Genomic DNA, 22933 nt, shown 5'->3' with positions numbered 1-22933 from the left:
ATTGTTCCCCATCCGGTCTTATGCACTTCTGTCTGAATCCAAAGCATGTATCAAACAGCTTCTTTTTAGCTGCAAGCAGTCAGGATTCATTCCGGTGATTCCCAGTAATGTGAGCTTCCTGCGAGTTACATCAGACGAGAGAAATCAGTATCAGCAGAGGACTTGTTGGGGTGCAAATCGTTGGGCCTTCCTTAGAACCACTGAACCCAAATCTCTGAAGGTGGAACCCCGCAATCTGTGATTTAACAAGCTGATCCCGTGATCCTGATGGCACACTCACATGTGAGAACCCCTGGGACAAAGGGGCAGAAGGGATTTCCCAGGACACCAGCAGTATCCACACTTCAGAGCCTGGAATGTGGCTCAGGCACCAGAACTGTATTCAGAATCCATGTTGTCTTAGCAGCAAGAAGTGATTGCCATTCACTTGACTGCTCCACCATGGATGAGATTCGGACTGTTGTTAGAACTAAGAAAGAATCCTAGGAATCCCCAGACCCAGCTCTGTCAGTCACTCCTATTATGTGAGAACAGCAGTGAAATGGGGTTGAGGGTGTGTATTACTTTATTAAAAGCTAGACCAGCACCCAAAGACTCCCAAGGCAGAGCTGTGTGTGGTGCAAGTTGGATTGGAGCATGCAATTGGCTTAGGCAGAGGCCACATATCCAACTTGCCACCATGTTCATGGTAGATAATGCTGATCACCTAAGTTTTTCATTACCAACAGAACCTCTCTGTGTTATTGGATATGTCAATATTCCCAGCTAAAAGCTCCTTTCTTATACGTAGGAGTGGCCTTTGGGACTCAAGAAGTTATTGGGTGGGCTACTTTAGAAAACTTTTGTTGCCTTCTCTTCTTTCTGTGCCAGCATTTGAATGTTATGATTGGAGCTGCAACAATGAGGGAAAAGCCAAGAGAATCTCAGAGTTCTCACCCGGACGTGTTTGAGTACTTGAATCCACACCAGCAACTATTCTGCCCCAGGCTTCTCATACTGTGAGAAAGGTAGTCTCTTTATGGTTTTAAGTCATAGTGATTGGGCCACCATTACTGGAAGATGAGTGCCATTACTAGCTGATAAGCTGCCTGCAAGGAGGGCCCTGGGCATCTCTTTGCCCATCTAAGCATGGAATGGAGGGAAGGTCAGCCTCGTCCTCTGTCTGGGTGCACTAGTCATAAATAGGCAGAAAACAGGAAGTTCGAGAGAGAAAATAAAAGGAAGGATGTCTCTACTTCCTGCGTTTTAAAGCCTACTTTGTCCACTCATAGTTGCCTAAAGGATGTGGGCAGAGGGGCTCTGGTGTGGGGAGAGAAGATTCAAGACTGTCTCACTACAGCTCTTATTTCTGATTCTCTATCTTTACATTTTGCTCTTACTACTAACTGATCCTGCTGCATATTCTCTCTATGGCTCATACTCAGAAAGGGAATCTAAGTTGTCTTGTGATCACACAGCAATCCACTTCATGAAAGGCTGATTGAAATAAGGATTTGCTGTCTTTGGGTTAGGTGCTCATGCTTAGAATCCAGTACCAGCATGGGATCTGGTGATTCAGGACATACATAAGATCAGGGACCCGGGGAAGGCATTCCTTTAGAGGGATCTTTGGGCCCTTTCTTAAACTTCCATTTTTGCCCATTAAAATGAATTAAGGAAGAGGAGGTTTTAAGTAAAAGCTGATTGAGCTGTAAGACATTCAACGAGAACGAGTCATGTTCTGTTTCTCTGTAACACAATGAAGTAGGAGAATATTGTTCAGCACTGGCCCCTAGCAGAGATGGCGGATCATGTGGGCATGCTGATTCCCAGAGAGCAGAACAGAGAGGGAAGCATGTGGAGAGACTGAGCCAGAGAGAGGGCAGCAGTGGTAGAGACTGTGCACAGCTCTAAGACATTTTCTGTGCCTTTAAGACATTTGCTGTGGCTGGGGCACCTGGGTGGCTCAATTGGTTGAGCATTCTACTTCGGCTCAGGTCATGATCTCACAGTTCGTGGGTTCGAGCCCTGCATCGGGCTCTGTGCTGACAGCCAGCTCAGAGCCTGGAGCCTGCTTCAGATTCTGTGTCTCCCTCTCTCTCTGACCCTCTGCTGCTCATGCTGTCTCTCTCTCTCAGAAATAAATAAAAAACATTAAAAAAAAAAAGACATTTCCTGTGGCTTTCTTTTCACACATTTTCCCTTGGGGTGAGGGCCAAGGGGGAAGCATACTTATTAGGGTCTCATCACAGGGGGACATTTCTGTAAAACCTAGTATTTTGTGTCGAAAAATATCATGTAAATTTGCATGCTATTACTTTATACAGTCACATTTTTCATAATTTAAAATATTGACCCAGGGGCGCCTGGGTGGCTTAGTCGGTTAAGTGTCCAACTTTCGCTTAGGTCATGATCTCGCGGTTCGTGGGTTCGAGCCCCGCGTCGGGCTCTGTGCTGGCTGCCAGCTCAGAGCCTGGAGCCTATTTCAGAGTCTGTGTCTCCCTCTCTCTCTGACCCTCCCCTGCTCACGCTGTCTCTCTCTCTCAGAAATTAAAAAAATATATATATATATTGACCCAAATTACTTTTCTCCAGTGGTCCTGGACTAAAATGGAATTTCCAAGAAAAATGTGCCATGTACCTCTCAGATGTCACCACATCACCCTAGGTTGCACGTATCCTGATCTAAAAAGTACAATTCTATGGAGATACCAAACAATTCGGAGACTTTGTGGAGATTTGAAGGTCCTGTGATTATTACAAGTGGTTGTAAAGCCAGAACCACACAGATAGTAGCAGGGTATGTTCGACTAGAGTGGGTTGGGGTTTTTGGTGAAGATATTTACACGGAACAAAGGGAGAAAGTGAGAGCCCATCATAGCAGGACTAACAGAGGCTGTGTGGTTGCCAGGCAAGGAAACACTCAGAAACTGTCTGGAAGAAAGGATGACGGAGGTGGTGGTGGTGGTGGTGGTGGTGGTTGGTAGTAAAAGAGGTGGTGGTAGTAACAGTAGAGCTAGTATTTTGGTGAAGAAGCAGGAGTATCAGATGAAATTCAGTTGTACCTTGGCTTTCACAGATATAAGAAAAATAATGCAACAAGCCTGTGCTGTTCCTTCTTTAGATTTGGGTGGTGTCTTATTTCTGCAACTTTCTACATGTCTATTCCATCCTCTTCTGGGTAAACAAGTATTTTCAGTGAAGCTCTCATCTCTCTCTCTCCATGACACAACCCCACCAACTTAGCACCCAGTGCAATATGATTCAGACTCTGTGTCTCAAATCCTAATTTCTGAGAGAGAGATTCCACTGGACCAGGTGGGGTCAGCTGTCCAGTGCTGTGACCGGTGGGTCCAGGTGACGCTGGGCTCCCTTGCCCATGTGGGCACGTGTTCTCTGGGCCTGGGACAGGGGAGCCGTGTGGAGACCCTGTGAATCTCTAGTACAAGATTTGGGCTTAAGGAGAAGTGGCCATCTGTAAGGTGAGGATGGTAGAATTTCATAACTGACAGGATCTGAAATTTTCCCCTTTGGGAGATGTGGCAAAGAGTAACTTGGAATTGGTTGAATGAATGAACACATATTTAGTCTGAAAAAGAAATTTCTCTATTTAGTGGAGTATTTACCAGCTTCAGAGTCTGTGAACTACTACTACATTGGACTCCTGTATTGTTTATTTATTTAGTATTTTATTTATTTTATTGTATATTATTTTTGAGAGAGAGATAGAGAGATATGGGGAGGGGCAGAGAGAGAGGGAGACACAGAATCTGAAGCAGGCTCCAGGCTCTGAGCTGTCAGCACAGAGCCCCACATGGGGCTCAAACTCACAAGCAGCAAGTTCGTGACCCCTGAGCTAAAGTTGCACACTTAACTGACTGAGCCACCCAGGCACCCCTGGACTCCTGTGTTGAAATGAAATTACTACTAGTTTGACTCTGCCACTCTTTGCGTGACCTTTAGCAAGTCATTTTTCTTAGTGTCTGTTTCCTCGTTTTTTCTATGGGGATTAAAATACCTGCCCTATCACATGGGGTTGTTGTGATGAAAGAAATAATACAGTTTAAAGTGCTCTGAGAACTACTCGGTGTGATATAAATTGAGGCTTTATGACTAACACGTGAATAACAGGTGAAGTATTATTCCTAACAACGCTCTCCTTAGACCCACACCTGTATGTACATATGTTTCTGTCCACGGGGTAAGAGGCAAAATCAAACTGCTGAATAATAGATATTTCTCAAGGGAGGGAAATGCTGTAATGCTCAGTACTGGTCACTTGTACCCCACCCCACCTTCCTCTGAACACTTCTGAGCAGAGAAATTACTCCAGCTCCAACCAGGAGTTTTTCTGCCTTCCAGGTAGCCTCCGGTGTGAAGAGCTTATACTTGGAACAAAAGAAGGAAAAACAACTGCAATACAAAGAAACAGGTACAACTTCAAGTTTGTGGGCTGTGGTGACCATGAGAGATGATTTGTGATGGGAAGGTGTGGATGGCATGTGCCTGTGAGTCTGAGCACCCTAGTATGGACATGTGTGTGTGTGTGTGTGTGTGTGCACGTGCGCTCGCGCGTGTGTGTGCAGGGGGAGAGGGTGGTCCTGTAGAACAAAGAACAAAGTTCTGGGCTAGGTCTGGCTTTCCTCCACCCTCCTGGGCCCTGGGAATCAGTTCCGTGGGAGCCAGTGGTCAATGAAGGGAAGAGCCCACCTCTTCCAGCCCAACCCTCCAGTGAGGTTCTTCCTGCTGGACTGGAAGAGAAGTTTTTGTTTCTTGTGTGTTTTTTTTAAGAGGGTGGGGGAGAGGCAAAGAGAGAGGGATGGGGAGAGTGAGAGAGAGAGAGAGAGAGAGAGAGGTAGAAGGAGAATCCCAAGCAGGTTCCACGCTCAATGAGGAGCCCAATGCAGGGCTCGATCCCACGACCCTGGGATCATGACCTGAGCCCAAATCACGGGTCTGAAGCTCAACTGACAGGCACTAGGGAGCCCTGAGGAGGAAGAGTTCTAAACAGAATTTAAGCTAATGCCACTGCATGCTGGATTTCATTTGACTTTACTTTCAGAAAAGACCAGTTAGGGAGAGACTGGAAAACTGAAACTGGATGTCAGGTGCTTACGATCTCAGCTTAGGCTCAAAATAATATTATGTCATGCATATTGTCACCTCTAATTTACAGAAAATTAGAAGCTTCAGAGAATTTAAATGAGTGCAGCAATAAGTAGAGACTCTGAGAGCCAAGCCCGGGCTAGTTCAATTCCAAACACTATGCCCTTCCAGGACACCAGATGGTCAGATCACTAAACCACCATCTGAAGATTTCACATGGAAACACTCCCCAAGAGATGACTTATCTCTATTCAAACATTGCATTCAACTATTTCAGATTAATGATCTGTCAGGAATATCTTACCCACCGTAGTTTATTGCCGGTAAAATAAAAACAGATGCATACCTTGTTTTCTACAGGATTTTCTTCCAGGAAGGGAGAATCCAATAACATGTTCAGTGCTAGGAAGATGGAGACACGCACCACCGGTGCTCAGCCCCCTTCTTAGCTCCGCCCCTACCTGGGGCTGGCTCTGATGGAGCCTTTGAGGGAACTCAGTCAGTAGGAGCTTAATGAGTGGCTAACACTCTTCAGAGCTCTTTGGGGTATGCACATCTATAAAACAGAATCATATACTCTTGAAACTACTGTTACTTCAGTAGTTCAGAAAAGGGGAAACATACATCAACATGAATGGAGTGTTAAGAGAAATTTCATGGCAAAGTGAGTTTAAACTTGGCCTTGCAATAAGAGCAGGGTTTACATAGGAAGACAGAGGACATAGACATTTCAGGTGAAGGCTGCACCAGATATGCAGAAAGAGCAGTGAGCCAAGCTGAGTGGTGAATGATGAAAAAAAATATCGGAATGATAGAATCAAGAATGAACAAGTGACCTTAAAGAGAAAGAAGCATTTGAAATCTATCCTGGAAAACAGACTGACTATTTTAGGGTTTAGAACAGAAGCCAGAATCAAGTGTTGTTTTGGGAAGGTCAACACGGGGAGAGACAGATGTTCTCATCAGCATCAGTGAGGTAGTTGGCTCGCTGCTCTCTTGATTTTTAGGAGATCTCTGGGCAGTAGAGTTCCCCATTTCTGTGTCACTCCAATGGACAGGCAGCTTGTGCAACCTCCAGAGTTCACTGCTGATGTGCACTTGTTCTGTTTGGAGGTATGGAGACAGTTGTTCTGACCAAAGACTTAAAGAGACAGATACTTCAGCATTTTGGGGCCTGGGCAGAGAGCTCAGAAATCTAGGTCATGCTTATGCCCACTCTGGGCAGTTTCTTATCTGTGATGGTTATCTGTGGCTCGAGGCTAAAATACTATCCACAGTGTGACTCCAGTGTGCATTGCCGGTAGTGTCCCTGACCTTCCCTCAACTGTCTTTGTGGCCGTGTCTCTTTGCTGCACTTTCGAAATAGGTCCCGTTCTTTCTAACCTCTGAGTCTTGCATATTCTGATCCCTTGGCTCAACATGTCTTTCCTTCTTCCTTGCCCACTCCCATCTATCCATGCCTCCAGTTTCTTTCTTGTTCTCTCCCAATTGTGTACTTTCTCAATGGCATTAGTCAGTGCTGTCTTGTCTTTTGTATGGTAGCCACTTGACTTCTTACATTCTCTGGCCATGAGGTCATGGGAACACCGCTCACATTCATGTTCTAGTGCAGGTTTGACCAGACTGCCTGGGTTTGCATTCCGGTTTCACCTTTTACTAGTCATATAAGTTCAGGCCAGTTACTCTTTGTGTGTCTCGGGTTTCTGGTCTGTGAAACTGGGATGACAGTTGCTACCTCAGAGGGTAGTGAAGAGGAGGAAATGAAATCATGCACGTGAATCATTTGACACAATGCATAGGACACAGGAAGCATGCTGTGCCGCTGTTGCCGCTATTCTGATAGTGCCTTGTTTATAGCACACGTATCTCTGTGTGTCGAATTGGCCTGTGTTTTGGAAGTGGTTGGTGTTGTGTTTTCAAGGGTTGGAAGCAAGGACAGGAGGTGATGAAAGTTTAAGTCAGGGTGCTGTCCAGGGAATGGGGAGGAGGAGGTACTGTCATCACATTACTGGCTCCTGTGTCTGCTCAGCCTCCACGGCCCCCAAGCAGACATGTTTACCTGACATCCTCAGGCCGGGGAAGGCTGTGCCACTAGAACAGCAAACCCCTCTGGGCACCGTGGTCCTTGTACCTCAGTCTGGCCTGAATCATATTGTCTCATCCAGGGGCTAAACTTTTATTTTTTATAGTTTATTTATTTTGAGAGAGACAGAGAGAGTGTGTATGCACACACATGCACACAAGTGGGAGAGGGACAGAGAGAGGGAGAGAGAGAATCCCAGGCAGGTTCTGCACTGTCAGCGCAGAGCCCAATGTGGGGCTTGAACCCATGGACCATGAGGTCACGACCTGAGCTGAAGTCAGACGCTTAACCAGGTGCCCCGGGGCTAAGGTTTTAAACTTACACTCAGGCAACAACACAGATGTCAGTGTATAGTACAGGGCCTTGTGCAAAGTAGGTACTTGATGAGGTTTTTGTTTTGTTTTTTTTTTTAAATTAATGAGTACCTACTGCATTCAGAAACTTGATTTGGGAGCGAAGGAGATACTGACATAATTGAAGGTTGCCTTGGGTTGGAAGTGCAGGGTCTGGGTTCCAGTCGTCGCTGTGAAGATGCATAATAATCTTAATAAATGTAACTGACTTATTGTGTGGCTATTAGGTAACACCAAGTCTCCTACTTGTCTTATAGCATTTATCTCTTTATCTCCTTATAATGTATTGAGCAGGCACCATTTCTGTCTTCATCTAGGTTAAGGACATTGAGGCTTATGTGGCACTGCATCCTAAGCCATAAAGCAGACCTTGGCTTTGAATTCAGGTCTTCCCGATGTCACATCTGGACCTTTTGTCTCTATACTTATGCAAACCTCGCAAAATTCCTGGGCCCCAGCTTCTTCATCTGTAAAATGAGGTGGCAGTGCTTGGTGGTCCTTAGAATTGATACCAAATGCTCCAACCCACCTAGTCCCTAACGCTGAGCAGACAAGCATTCGGAGGGCACTTCAGGCCCTTGCTGCTGTTGGGTCATTGTGAACATCGTTGAGATAATGTAGACAGAAAAGGCCTTGGTGCCCAGCTGGCCTCCTTGCTCCTTAGTTTCCCTTTCCTTCTTCTTTTGGCTCTAAATTCTTTGACTCTGTGATGCCAAAGAAATATGGTAGGTTGCTGTTTCCCAAAATCCGGTCTGCAGGGTTTGTTGGCTCCTGACAACATTTCTACTAATGGTTGGTGATGAGAAAAATGAGGACAAGGAAGTGAACTGTTCAAAAAGATAAACTGATTCCATTTTAATAGTCTATAAAATGGCAATGATTAATAAATCGTGTCTTTAGCTTTTCCAGGTGTTATACACAATTTATAAATTTAGGTCCAATGGCCCAAATATTTTCCTGGGTTTTCACTGGTCCATAAAAGCAACTAATTGTCTGGGAATCTAGGAATAACAGTTGGGGGAGGTGTTTTACACTATTGATGCTAAAGAGAATTTTTTAAAATTTCTACTACGTCACTCACTGAGATTTTTGTAACTTAAGATACAAATGAATTACAAGAAAGACAAAATGAAAAACCACGCATACACAAATACCCACTCCATTTTTTAATTATTGGGGTCAAAGGACATAAAATTATTCTGTCAGGTTCAGCAAACCCTTCCAATTTTAGTACGTATTTCCTTGGCGACTGGTGACAACAGGCTTACAGAGCACACTTGGAATGGCACATTCCAAGAGAGGGAGGCTGCCAGGAAATTTTGGAGCAAAGCTCTTAACCTGGGATTCATGGATGTAATTCAGAAAGCAAGTGAACTTAGGAAGGGCAATATTTATGTATTTTTTCTTTGCTAAAATCCAGCTGAAATTTGGTATGCCTTTCAAGTATAAAGTGAGGTCACAGACACTAGTAGTGTTAGAAGCACCTATGAATTTGGTTCCAAGAGAAGCCACAGTTACTTTTATATCATATTTTGAAGGTAATAGCAAGATACTAGTTACACTTATCACTATTTTGAGATTATAATAGTTGTTGGTCCTGATGCTAGATTTGTTAGCTAATATATCATTCAAGAAACACATGCATTATTATATTGCAATTAAAAAATATATTCTAGTTACTAATTCAGTCGAATTTGTTTTCTTTGTATCCTTATGTATTTTGTCTCATGCTTTTGAAAATGTAATTTTAGGGGTGCCTGACTGCCTTAGTTGGCTAAGCATCTGACTCTTGATTTCAGCTCAAGTCATGATCCCAGTGTCATGGGATCAAGCCTCGAGTCAGGTTCTGCGCTGACAGGGATTCTCTCTCACCACCTCCTGCCCTCCACCTCAAAATAAATAAATAAACATTTTTAAAAGATAAAACATAAAAATGTAATTCTAGGAGAGGTCCTCAGGAGACACCAGATTGCCCAAGGACCTCCATAGCACAGAAATGCTTGCAGACAGGTCTTCTAGGGACAAGAAAAGAAGAAAACTATTTTTAAAACATTTCCAAAATTATTTCCTCCAAATCACAAATCAGCAGATTGTGTTAATACATGTCAGTGGGACACTGCGATGGTTTACTTTTTTGCTTCTTATCATCTACTGGTTGAGTCAGTCTGTGTTCCTCTGCGAGGCACCTGAGCTCACTGTCCCCTGCTAAATTCAGCACCCGGAGGGGTCAGAGAGGGTCAGGGCAGTCACATCTCCCTCCAGGTTCTTTGGGATGTTCTCCGAAGAAAACCATGATTACTAATTAACTAGTGAGCCTGATCCTGAGAATGAAAGCTGGGCAGTCATTTGCATCTAAAACCCATTAACATGAACACAGTAACCACTCACCAGGGCTGTGGCTGCACTCTGTGGACTGTGCTCCTTGTTTTTGTCACTAGGCCATCCTTGGGGGACAGCAGGAGCAGTGGCAGTAGGCGATGAGGTAGGTGTGTGAGCCGTGTATTCATCTATGGCTCTAGAGGTGTGTGTGCAAGTGTGTGTGGATGGGTGCTGATCTCCTGTAGTCAGACTGCCCTTGCAGTTGGTGAAACACAGAACTAAACAGCAAACATAATTACACAAAAACACACTTACAACAAGATTCAGCTCATTTAATTATTTTCTTGCTCTGTGTGTGTGTGCGCGTGCGCGAGCATGCATGAGCATGCCCACTTCTAGACCAAGGCTGGGTCTACAAGCCATACGGTAGCTAAACCTTCGCGCATGTGTGTGTCGTGTGTGTGTATGTGGGGGAGGGTGATGAAAGAGTTAATATTCGGGGTAGCAATTCTTCCTGATTCAGGACGTGAGTTGGGGGAAGGGAGGCAGAGGGGTTAGAATAGAGCCTGTAGGAATATTCCTTCTGAAAGGATGCCGAGTTGTGATTAGCGAGTCCACTGTGGTCAGGAAATTGAGAAATCTATTGCTATCTCCATGAGTTGGGCGCCTTAGTGATGGAATAAAGAATTATTCTTGGGAAGAGTCTCAGGTAGTGTGTGAATTACAGGGACGTGGGCAGGCGTTGGTGGGCCGAGGGCTGTGGGGGGTGTGAGAGACTTCATGTGGAGTCTGGGAGGAGGGCTTGGAGGGAAAGACACAGGGCCTGCCCTGGCAGTCACGTGTGAAACAGAACGGAAGGGGGCGGCTTGCTGCTGACTGCCTCTCTCCGGTAAAGCCTGAAGGAAGCTGGGTCCTCACTGGTGCTAGACCCTTGGGGACATTTCCTGGCCACTGAGGTGGGAAGGAGGGGTTTCTGTTGGGGAAAGACAGGGAGGCCCAGATCAGTGCCATGGGCTCACTAGAAAAAAACTACTAGAAAAGGCTACGAGCGATCTGGTTGGTGATACGGGTCCCCAACGGTGGCTTTTATGTGTTAAAGGGACCTCCTGCTGTCCACGCAGGGCAGGACTGTCACTGGAACAGTGAGTGCACGTGTGCTGGGCAGGGTGGGAGTGAAAGGGGAGGGGTCCCTGGTTTGTTGTGCTGGGTAGGGCCAACGTGTATCCGGGAGCAAATGGCGTGCAAGGACATTCTGTCCTGTACCCCAGTTTTAAGTAGCTCATCACTATTTCACTGACGCTTAGATAGGTGATGCCAGTGATGTTTCTGTTGTCAGCCATTGCCTTGTAAAATGAGCTTTGATGAGCTGATAAAGTTACTTTACAAACTGCTCCCTAAGAGTGTAATACCCATGAGCAGGTGGACTTAGAAGACATTTTCTGTCTAAAGTTGGTTCAGGAGTTAGCCGCAGAAGGTGATGAGGAAGATAAGCCTTTGCACCCCCTGGTGCTGGGGTCACAGGAGGCCATACCTGTCTTCTAGATATGATCCCTTTGTGGTCCAGATGGGGAAACTGAGGCCAGGAGGGGTTAGACAGTGGCCGGTTGGCAATGAACCAACCCAGTAAGTTTTGCCCAGGAATTTTGAGGAATAGCCATGACTGGCTGGACTCTTCTTTGAAAGTTCTTCTTAGTCTCTGTGAAACTAACCCTCTCTTTCCCACTAGATCTCTTGCCTTGTGTTATCAAAGGATTTTTAAAAGAAAGGCTTCATTATCATATGCAAATACCGGCACTGTATTTAGAAAATATGACAATTGATTATCCAGTTTTCTGAAATTACTTTTGATAGCTATTTCAACAGTTTGGGCCCCTACCTGGTTCATCTACTTGCTCTGCCTAAATAGTTATAAAAGTAACAGGAAAATGACCTTGGACAATTATTCATATAATCAGTTTGTTTTATTTTTAGAAATGTTTATTTATTTTTGAGAAAGAGAGGGAGATCAGGGGAGGGACAGAGAGAGAGAGAGACAGAGGATCTGAAACAGGCACTTTGCTAAGAGCAGAGAGCCCGATGTGGGGCTCAAACTCACGAACTGTGATATGATCACCTAAGCCAAAGTCAGAAGCTTAACTGATTAAGCCACCCAGGCACCTATCATATAACCATTTTAATTCAGGAGGAAAAAAATTACTGTTGGAGTCTGCACAGTTTATGTAGATTAATAATTTGAACCTTCCAGTCAGCTTTTCCATGAACAGTCTAATTGAAAGTACAACCCTCACCCCCACTTTCCTCATCTTCCACCCTGTTTTATTTTTCTCCGTAGCACCTACCACAGCCTAACCTAGAGGACAGGTATACTCATTTTGTTGATTGCATTTTTTTTTCTAGTCACAAGAGCGTAAGTCCCATGAGGGAAAGAGTTTTTATATGTTTTGTTTGTTGCTGTAGAACCAGCTCCTAGAAGAATGCTTGGCACATTGCAGGAGCTTAATAAATAATTGATGAGTGAATAAATAAACTGCTATCAGATCTACCTCCCCCCCCCCCCCAAAGACATAGCATTGATAACTCAGTGATGAATAGTCATGGAAAGCGAGCATCAGCTGCTTGTTCTTGGTCTCTTGGAGAATTTAACGCAGTGCCGTGGGCCATACACTTAAAGTGAATTGACTTCTATGAATGTTTACAAAAGCACTTTTAAATCCCCCAGGTGCTGTGGGGACTGAAATGTTGCACAATTTTTGTTTCCTTCTCTTTCCACAAAGCTTCCAACCCCATGATTATCTCTGCAAAAACACAGCCATCTCCTGTCCATCGTACCTCCTCTTAATTTAGCGGCCTTAATTATTCAGAAATATATAAGTTTCCTGCATTGCATGACATTTGGAGTCAGACTCTCTGGTTTGAAGCTGAGCTCTGAGTGCTGACCCTTGGGCACCCTAACTTCTATCAAGCTCAGTTAACTATTCGTAAACTGGAGATAATAACAGTTCCTCCTCGTAAAGTGGTTGTGAGGACTGATAGAAATAATGCACGTAAGTGCTTAGCGTTGTACTGTGCACATTCTGAGTATGTAGTTAATGACCCAGATACTATCTGATAAAACCTCAATCTCACAAAAAGCCTGAGCTGGTGTACAACATGGGGCATTATGACATCGACTACAGAGTAATGGTTGAAAGTTCCGGCTTGGAGTCCAAAGGCCAGGTGTTGAAATTGTGGCTTTGCTTCTCTTATCAGCTATGTAGCATCAGGCAAGTTATTTGACCTTGCTAAAATTTTAATTTCCTCATCTGAAAGTGGGGCTGTCACAGTAATTAACTTGGGACTGTCATGAGGATTGCATGCAACAAATTATGTAAACTTTTAGCACATTCACTCAATCATCATTAGTTCTTTTTATCATTATTATCAAATTGTACACTTTTTGTTGTATGGAATAGAATATTTATTTAATTTATTTAAAAATTTTTCTGTTTATTATTATTGAAACAGAGATAAACAGAGCATGAGTGGGGGAGGGGCAAAGAGAGGGAGACAGAATCAGTAGCAGGCTCCAAGCTCTGAGCTGTCAGCACAGAGCCCATTGCGGGGCTCGAACCCACAAACCATGAGATCATGACCTGAGCCGAAGTCAGGCGCTTAACTGACTGAGCCACTCAGGCACCCCTGGAATAGAATATTTAAAGATTGATAACAGACTGTCAAGTAACAGGTTGTTTAACATTTTTCTTTTAAAAGCAAGTAAGCAATTTAGATTACTTTCTTATTGTCTTTGCCTTTTGCCATTTGTCTCAATTTCATTTTCCTAAGTTGCATTCCTAAATTAGATTGTAGATTTCACCATCAAGATCCCTGAGATTCAGAAAGTAATGTCAGCTAGATGATGCTGAAGGTTTTTTGGTTTTTTGGTTTTGTTTTTTTTTTAAGGTTTAAGGAAATGTTTCTCTTCTATAAGTAGAAAATAATTATTGTTGTTCCAGGGGTACCTGGGTGGCTCAGTTGCTTAAGCATCTGACTTGATTTCACCTAAGATCATGATCTCATGGCTCAAGGAGTCAAGCCCTGCATGGAGTTCTACACTGACAGAGTGGAGCCTGCTTGGGATTCTTTGTCTCCCTCTCTCTCTCTCTCTCAAAATAAATAAACAAACATTAAAGAAATGTTATTATTGTTCCATAGAACAGGTAACCATATTTAAATATATGACACAGAAAGACATTTGATAAGAGGCAGAAAGATTTTTTTAATGCAAGTGATACATTATTCAAGAAATCTTATTTATCCATGCCTATTAATTATTGATTGCTGCATGATAAATTACTCCTAAATTTCATAGCTTGAAACAAGAAATATTTTTTATTCCACAGTTTCTATGGGCTAGAAGTGCAGGAGCAGCTTAGCTAGGTGTTTCTGGGTCAAGGTGTCTCATGACATTGCGGCCAAGATGTCACCAGGGACTGTTGTCATGTGAAGGCTTGCCTGGGACTGGAGAACCCACTTCTGAGATGATGCCCTTCCCTGGCTATTGGCTAACCATCTCAGTTTCTCGCTGGTTGTTGGACCTTTACATAGGCCTGCTTGAGCGTCACTGTGATATGGAAGCTGGCTTCTCCAAGAACTGAGCCAAGAAAAAGAGCAAGAAAATGATTCAAGAGAAATAGAAAGGAAGAAGCTGTACTGCCTTTTACATCCTAGTCTTGGGAGTCACACACCATCCCCTCCGCCACATTCTGTTTGTTAGAAGTAAGTCACTGAGTCCATCCAACTCTCAAAGAGTGAGGGACAGAGGATTTGACTCCATCTCTGAAGGGAGGAGTATCAAAGAATTTGTGGACTTTTTTAAAAACCACCATATCAGGGGCACTTGGGTGGCTCAGTCAGTTAAGCATCTGACTTTGACTCAGGTCATGATCTCCTGGTTCATGAGTTCAAGCTTCCTGTTGGGCTCTGTGCTGACAGCTCAGAGCCTGGAGCCTGCTTTGGATTCTGTGTCTCTCTTTCTCTCTGCCCTCCCCTGCTCACATTCTGTCTCTCTGTCTCTGTCTCTCTCTCAGAAATAAACATTAAAAATTTTTTAAAAACCCACCATATCATAATTTTGAAAAATAATGAATTTTATTTTATTGCACACTTTCCTCAGTCTGTTCTATAGATATTTACACTGTTCTCAGTCTTGCTGTTATATATGTTTCATATCAGCCACAATGAAAAACCCTTATCTGTACCTCGATGTACAAGTGTATTTGTGGGCTAAATGTCTACAAATGAAATTCTAGATTGAGTGTATGTCCTTTTAATAGTTTTTGTCAAATCTTCATTAAGAGTATGGTATTTATGGTTTGACTGTGTGTACAATGTGTGGGTACCTTTTATTTCACAGTGTCTCATACAGTGTGTTTATAAACATTGGAGAAACCTAAGATAAGCAATCTCCTATCTCATAGCTACTAGGAACCATCAAAGGGAAGAAGATATGACCACTTAGATGGGCATTCTGATAACTCCTGTCCTTGCCAGTGAACGTGAGATCACTCTTTACCTCATTAGCCAACTTCATTATATCAGGCATGAAAGGTTATTAATTTTTATGGAATTTTATATGCAAGATCAATATTATGGGAGATTAATATTATAGGCCTTTGGGAGTGTGAAGTGTTGGGGACAGAACAGGTAAGAAATATTGGAATTGGGTAATTTAGGTTAGAAGACCCAAAGTCATCCTTATAGGGAAAAGCACAGCCACATTTCCTTTCACAGATAAGAGGGTGTTATATTGACAAAGAGCAATTTCTCATCAGGGTATAGGAAGCAAATCTCTTGTCATTTAATCCTTGGGTGAAGGACTGTGCAGAATGTGGAGCTTGCATGAGGACACATTGATTGAGTGGAGAACGAAGCTGAAAGGCAGAATGAAACAGTAAGTTTAAGATTCCCAAGCTGGGAGCTTTAAGTTGGGGCCTGAGGGAAGAAGAACAGGGCTGTGATTTTTGAGTAAAGCTAGTGTGATGTACAAGGCAGCGTGGGGCAGGAGCTGTGGATGTGGGTGCAGAAAGTGGGTCTTGAACGGACAAGACAGACACTTTACCTCCCATTGTTTCTTCCTGACTTTCTGCACCTGGGCCTCAGGTAGTGAGTGACTCACCCAACACGTGAGGCCCTAAAGCACTCAGCAGAGAGGAGAGTAGATCAGAAAAGGTTCATAAAGGCAGCAGCCAGGAACACGCATCTGCCATTTCATGAAACACCGAGTGAGGTGCACTGCCACACTCACTGTAAGCGAGTGAACATCTGTCTTGGGAGCATCCTGCTTCTTACCCAGCACCTACTATCTTGTCTCAGGCAAATAATAACATAATGACATGCAATGCTTTGAAATTTGAAGTGTTTTTATTTGATTTTCAATAAGAAAGTGATGATAAGTAATAATAACAATAGGTATTGTTAGTTTCATTTTTACAGGTAAGAAAACCAAGACTCAAGGGGCACCTAGGTGGCTCAGTCATTTAAGTGTCTGACTCCAGCTCAGGTCATGATCTCACGGTTTGTGGGTTTGAGCCCCACATCTGACTCTGTGCTGACAGCTCAGAGCCTGAAGCCCACTTTGGATTCTGTGTCTCCTTCTCTTTCTGCCCCTCCCCCATTCACACTCTGTCTCTCTCTCTCCTTCAAAAATAAATAAGCATTAAGAATTTTTTCAAAGAAAACCAAGACTTAAGACTATTAGGGAAATTCTTTCAGCTATGACAGCAAGAAATGGTAGGGCAGGAAATCAAGTTCAAGTATTCTCATGCCTATTTAGCATGTTCTTTGTTCTGAGAAGGATCACTTGGGGATAAGATGAACGAAAATACTAATGAAATATTTAGCACAGTAATCAATCAGGGAGTAAAATGTTATTGATCAATAAGTATTGATTATGCAGATTCTACCAGTAGATACTTAGGAAGGAAATAAATAGGAAGAAGCAGGCATAATTTTTATGCCTGGGATCTCACAATTTGAGGAGGAAAAGGGTATTGTAAACTTCAGGAAGTAGACACACCTTTGGGGAGACACCTTAGGAAAACTTACGCACTTGACCACAAATGAGCTGGGGGTAGAGGTAGAATGGGTACATTGACATACTAGAGGTGCTTTAACAAGTTTGATAATTTCACAAGGGGCCACCCGTCCCCTATGACTCCCTCCAAATATGTTATCTGTTTTTTTGTTTTTACTGTCTCCAACTTATTTTTTGTCCCATTTTTTACTGTCCCCAATTTACACCTGCCACTCCTCCTCCCACTCAATAATATAGTGTCATATGATATTATTAAATCCACTGATGAACTCAAAATTCCCAACGTGATTTTCAAACAGTAGTGGAGGGAACTGAATATCAAAGTCATTCGGGGAACTTTTAAAACTTACCCAGAAAGGTTCAAGATGATAGATGATCGTAGGACTTAATTTTCCTTCCCAAACTTCCACTGACATTCTTATAATGATGGATCAAATGAATCTGTAACACAATGGAAAAAGAAAAGCAGACATGCCCATTGTGGTGGGTACAGCAAAACAGAGAATATCTCAGCTCATAATCAGCCTGAGGAAAGGGGTCTGTAGAGTTGGAGGCAGTTCTTCCCAGAAAGATCACTGGGCCCTGAGCTAAGAGTGCGGGGGGATAGAGCAACACAGGGTATGAACCAGTGTTCAGTTATGAGTTTGCTTAATAAATGGGCTGTGAAGAGCATTATCTTCCAGAAAGTAGATTTACTAGTGTATGTTTTCTTTATAAAAAGATGGTTTACAATTCATATGAAAGCTGTTATTGATATGACAAATAGTTACAAAGGTCAGATGGAGAGGGAAGTGGCTGTGTATTCTGAAAAAAACCTCCCTAGAGATCTAGAGATACTGATTACCTCTCCTTCATACTTCAAAAATGGCTGATTAAAAGAAACCTTGGATCCTTTTGTAAAATAAATAACTGCATTCCAATTTATATTATTTTTTTATATCCAATTTTTTTCTTTTTCTCTTTTTCATTTGGACTCCTGTGGTTACTGGTGAGATTCCTGGGATGAAGGCATACGGTTTCTCATTTCGTCCCTCCTTTATCCCTCAGGAAAGAAGAACAAGGTCCCTGAGCAAAGACACAGAGCATCTTATGGTGTTGTTTCCACTCAGTCTTGCTCCTGAGTCAACAAATACCCATTTAGAGCACTTGCCAGGGGCATCTCATGAGGGACTGTGGAGTTCTTCCCAACATTTTCCCCATCATAGAGCACAAAGAAAATGATGGTGGCATCATCATGTTAACTGAAAGGGATCTGGATTCCCAGAAGATGCAACACTCAACAGGAGAATGGCCCAGTCCTGTGCTCTCTACCCCTGCACCACCCAGCTGCTCACAGAACCAGAGTCAGTATCTCTGACTCTCAGGCTGAGAGGGATAACTCAGGGAAGGGTGAGCTACTCTCGCTCACTGGCCTCTAGCAGCTTAAAACTTAGGAGAGGAAGATACACTGTCCTCAGAGTTATGAGTATAGATACAGATAGAGTGCTAGGGAGCAAGAGAGGGAAGGAGGATTAATTTTAAGTCTCAGAGGAGATATTGTTTGAACTGAAGAAACACAATTCTGGTAAGTGTAGAAGGTAGGGTTGGGGGAGGGTGTGGGTTTTCCTGAAGTCATGAAGAGACCTATGCCTTTGGAACATAGACTTAGAGTGAATTTCAGCTCTACTGTTTATCATTGTTGATAAGTTTTATACCTTTCTGACCTCAGTTTCATTGCTCATAAAATAGAGATGGATAATACCTGTATTTCAAGATTATAAAGATTACCAGTAATATCTGGAACATACCTGGCATACAGAAGCACCAAACCTTAGCTAGAGTGATTATTAAGAGTTAGATTATAGGGATGCCTAGGTGGCTCCTGAACTTCAGTTCAGGTCATGATCTCATGGTTTTTGGGTACAGACTCCACACTAAGAATGTGGACCCTGCTTGGGATTCTCTCTATCTTTCCCTCTGTCTCTGCCCTTCTCCTACTTGCTCTCTGTTTCTTTCAAAATAAATAAACTTTAAAAGATTTAGACTATAGATGATACCATTTCATCTTTAAGTAATGGAAGCCATTACAAGCTCTTGAGGCCTCAAAACCAATGGCCAATGGAAGCAATTCTCCTACTCTGCTCTTCTCTTCCCTTTTACTTTACACTTTTCACTAAGACTGATTCAAGATTCTGCTGATGTACAGTCTCCTATAACTTAAGGGGACACAAGAAACTAGATCAATGAAACTTATTTTAGAAATCATTCCATCATACTACCCAACTTGACAATGGATTTGTTCACTACTTCTATGTAAGATCTTATATGGGAATTTCTTTCTCCATTCTGGTTGTGTATTGATTGTGACTCATCAGCTTCACTCTCTTGAGTGACACATTTCTGCATTATAGTATAGCTTCACAGGGTCTTTCGTGCTTTTGAAGCAGTGCTATATCTGTGTCTATAGATGTACATTCTCCCCAAAAATGTGAAAGACAAAGTATGCCCTTATCTAAGAGGCAGGTTGGTCATAAGGACAATCCTTAAGGTGGAATTGAGGATCCCGAATTGTGCTGCAGACTTGTCTTGAGCCTTGAGAGCATGTCATTTAAACACAAAGACTCCCAGTCCTTCTTTCACTCGTAAAATGGAAAATTAGCCTCGTCATTCTCATATCTCAGTATTGTTGCAAATATAGAATGCAATCTGAGTAGGAAGTTGCATTCTATCTTAGGTCAACAGGTAGGGTATTTCTATGGTTCTCAAAACTTAGCTCAGCTAATGGCATGTCAAGCTTTCCCTTTCAAAGACAGCAAATGTTATCTAATAAAATGCCATTGGAATTTGACACAAGCAACTAAAAGATATGACTTAGTTAATGTTTGAGAGAGAGAATAACAGAATGTTAACCTGTAAAGGGGAAGCCTTCTAGAGAATGGTGATAGCGGGTCAGAAGAAAGGTGATAAATGCAGTGGTGACCACGGTAACCCTGGGAAGGATGTGGAGTAAGTGACGGGGGAGTTATGTTCTTTTCTACTCCTGGAGGGTAGCGGCACCTCTTAAACCAGAATGAAAATTATTCTTCGCAAAGGACAAAGTCCCACAATGGAGGCACCAAGGGAAATTTCTAGAAAGGACCACCTGCAAGGCATAATCCTCATCGGAATGTGCACAGGGTGCTTCACTCCATGTCAGGAAAGAACCTTAAACATGTCTGTGCATTTCTGGTCTAAGAGAACCTGCTCAGAGACCCAGTGCCAGTGCCAGTTACAGTCCCTGTTTTAACAGCTGTGAGTTCTTCCTTCTTTCAGGTCCTGTTTCTGTGTTGATCATCACACTCACCCTTAGGAATGTGGTATTTTATTTTTTATTAGGACATTTGCCATGTTCCTGGGCTCCGTGTCTGGACCTATGGCATCAGTATCCATCCCGGGAGCAGTCTAGCTGCTCTCGGGGCACAGGTCGCCCTGTATCTTCCCCTGGTGTGAGAAGGTTGAATGAGTGAGGGTTACTTCGCCTAATCCTCCCTTATTAGTGAGAGGTGTTTTGCCTACTGTAGGTACCTCACCTTATTTATCCATAAAATGAAGGAGCTTGAGTAACTATTGGTTCCACTTCTGGTTTTTAACTTCATGGACACCATTTCTTTTTTTTCCTTTTTATATAGACTTTAATTCAATTTTCNGCTCTTGATTCTTTTGCTTTTGGGGATGTGCCAAGTTAGAAATTGCTGCGGTTGAGGTCAAGGAGGTTGTTTTCTGCTTTCTCCTCTAGGGTTTTGATGGTTTCCTGTCTCACATTCAGGTCCTTTATCCATTTTGAGTTTACTTCTGTATATGGTGTGAGAAAATTGTCTAGTTTCATTCTTCTGCATGTTGCTATGGACACCATTTCTTAATATAGTTTTGCCTACTAAAATATGTTTATTATAATTTATAAGCCTATAATAAGATCACTGTTTCTGAAAAATAGTTGCATATCAGAATTATTTGTGGATTTTTAAAAAATCAGGTATCTAGACCTTAACCCCAGAGATTCCACATGCTGAGTATCTGATTTAAACTTCTTGGCAAAATATTTTAATCCCTACTGAGGATTTATAACAACTTTTGACATAGGTAAATGTGTTCTTTCTGTATTTGTTTGAACTTGACCATTCTCCCTGGGAATTCAGAGGTAGCCATCTGGTTAAGATGACCCATCAGTTACATTTAGTTGTAGCATTCAACAGCTCTCATCCAAACTGTGGTCTCTAAATATTGTTTCCACTGAAAAGAACAAAGCTGCCTTGGAGATGTTTGATTAGAGACTGGGGGCAGGAAATGTGCAAAATGAGCCTAGGTCACCAGTTATCACAGAGAACAAGGAAACTATCAAAGACTACCAGGGACCAACTTGAGCATTAATGATAATATCAATGGGTGGGTACAGATGTGTTTCAACCCATGAGTTCATAAAAACATTGGACACATATTCTCACTGGTCCTCTTTGGAGGATGGTAAGGCAACAACTCCTTATCTGAAGGCCAGAAAATAGAGTCAAACATTGATACTACTTCTTCTATATGAACTGTACCTTTATTTTTTATTTTTATTTTTTTTACAGATATATGTATTTCATTTTTTTAATAGTTTATTGTCAAGTTGGTTTCCTGTACCTTTATGATCTAAGTAATATGAGGGGAATTTCTCTCCACAGTAATATTTCATCTAGTATATGGTAGAGTCATAGTACCACTGTCACAACAAATTGAATAATGGATCTAAGAAATGCTTGCCAATGGCTATTAATATGACAAAGGGAGAATCTGCTAGATTTTATGTGTCTCCTGCTATGATTGCATACCAGCTGTGAACTGTTCTTGCTAAAAAATCAAACCTGTATCTGGTCAAAACTCTAGAATCTTATCATTAATTTACAGGAAATATAAGAGTAGAGAAACATCTTAGTATACACACAGTTGCAATCGACAAAATCCAGATTGTAGGGAAATCAACAAAACAAACCTGTTGATTAAAAAATGTTTAACAGACACAAACCAATTACAGTATATAAATCTTGCTTGCATCCTGATGAAAGTAGAACAAATTATAAAATATCAGACAATGAGGGAAATTTCAACATTAACTAGATATTTGATGATTAAGGAATTACTTAAAAAAATTTTTTTGTATAGCAACAGTATGTTATTTGGCTTTAATAAAATTTATTTTTAATGCTTAAATATTAAAGAAAAAGATTTTTATGTAATCTCTATACCCATCATGAGGCTCAAACTCATAACATTGAGATCAGGAGTCTCATGCTCCACTGACTGAGCCAGCCAGGTGCTCTGATACTTTAATATTTTCAGATTTAAAGCTATCTAAGATTTGCTTTAAAATAATCCAGAGTTAGGGAGAGAAGTAACTGGGAATAAAGAAAAAATGAGATTGGCCATGAATTGATCTATTTTTTTTTCTAGGAGAGAGAGAGAGAGAGAGACAGCGTGAGCAGGGGAGGGTCAGAGAGAGAGGGAGTCACAGACTGAAACAGGCTCCAGGCTCTGAGCTGGCAGTGAGCACAGAGCCCGACTCAGGGCTCGAACCCATGAACCCCGAGATCATGACCTAAGTGAAAGTCAGACGCTTAACCGACTAAGCCACCCAGGCGACCCGAATTGATCTTTTTTTTTTTTTTAACATTTATTTATTTTTGAGGCAGAGAATGAATGAGGAAGGGGCAGAGAGAGAGGGATAGACACAGAATCTGAAGCAGGCTCCAGGCTCTGCCTGTCAGCATAAAGCCTAATGCAGAGCTTGAACTCATGAACTGGGAGATCATGACCTGAGCCAAAGTCAGACACTTAACCAACTGAGGCATTCAGGTGCCCTTGAATTGATCATTTTTAATTCAAGTGATGGCTACATCCATAAGGGTTTGTGAGTTACTTGTTTTATGTTAGATTTGAGTTTTGCCATTAAAAAATTACCAGCTGTATATTAAATAAAACTTAAATCTTAAATTGTCCCCTCCACCCTTTTTTTTTTGTAGATGGCAA

The 22933-nt window shown here is 42.4% G+C and overlaps 1 protein-coding gene across 3 annotated transcripts in view; it reads left to right on the top strand.

Moving 5' to 3' along the window:
* The first annotated feature begins 4303 nt into the window (after nucleotides 1–4303).
* The window catches only part of MGAM (maltase-glucoamylase), a 107639-nt gene continuing 89009 nt past the window's right edge, over nucleotides 4304–22933 (top strand). The window contains exon 1 of one of the 3 annotated variants that reach the window (XM_077781089.1): nucleotides 4304–4411. The gene's annotated coding sequence lies outside the window, so the exon portion shown is untranslated. Of the gene's footprint in view, nucleotides 4412–18238; nucleotides 18256–18412; nucleotides 18477–22933 lie in introns of those variants that run through there. The other 2 variants (XM_077781092.1, XM_077781093.1) reach the window with 2 other exon arrangements.

The sequence above is a fragment of the Crocuta crocuta genome, unplaced genomic scaffold, assembly GCF_008692635.1.
Source record: "Crocuta crocuta isolate KB4526 unplaced genomic scaffold, BGI_CrCroc_1.0 scaffold228, whole genome shotgun sequence".
NCBI classification, from domain to species: Eukaryota; Metazoa; Chordata; class Mammalia; order Carnivora; family Hyaenidae; genus Crocuta; species Crocuta crocuta.
The sequence above is the reverse complement of the archived record's forward strand: the minus strand, read 5'-3'. Positions and strand labels throughout refer to the sequence as shown.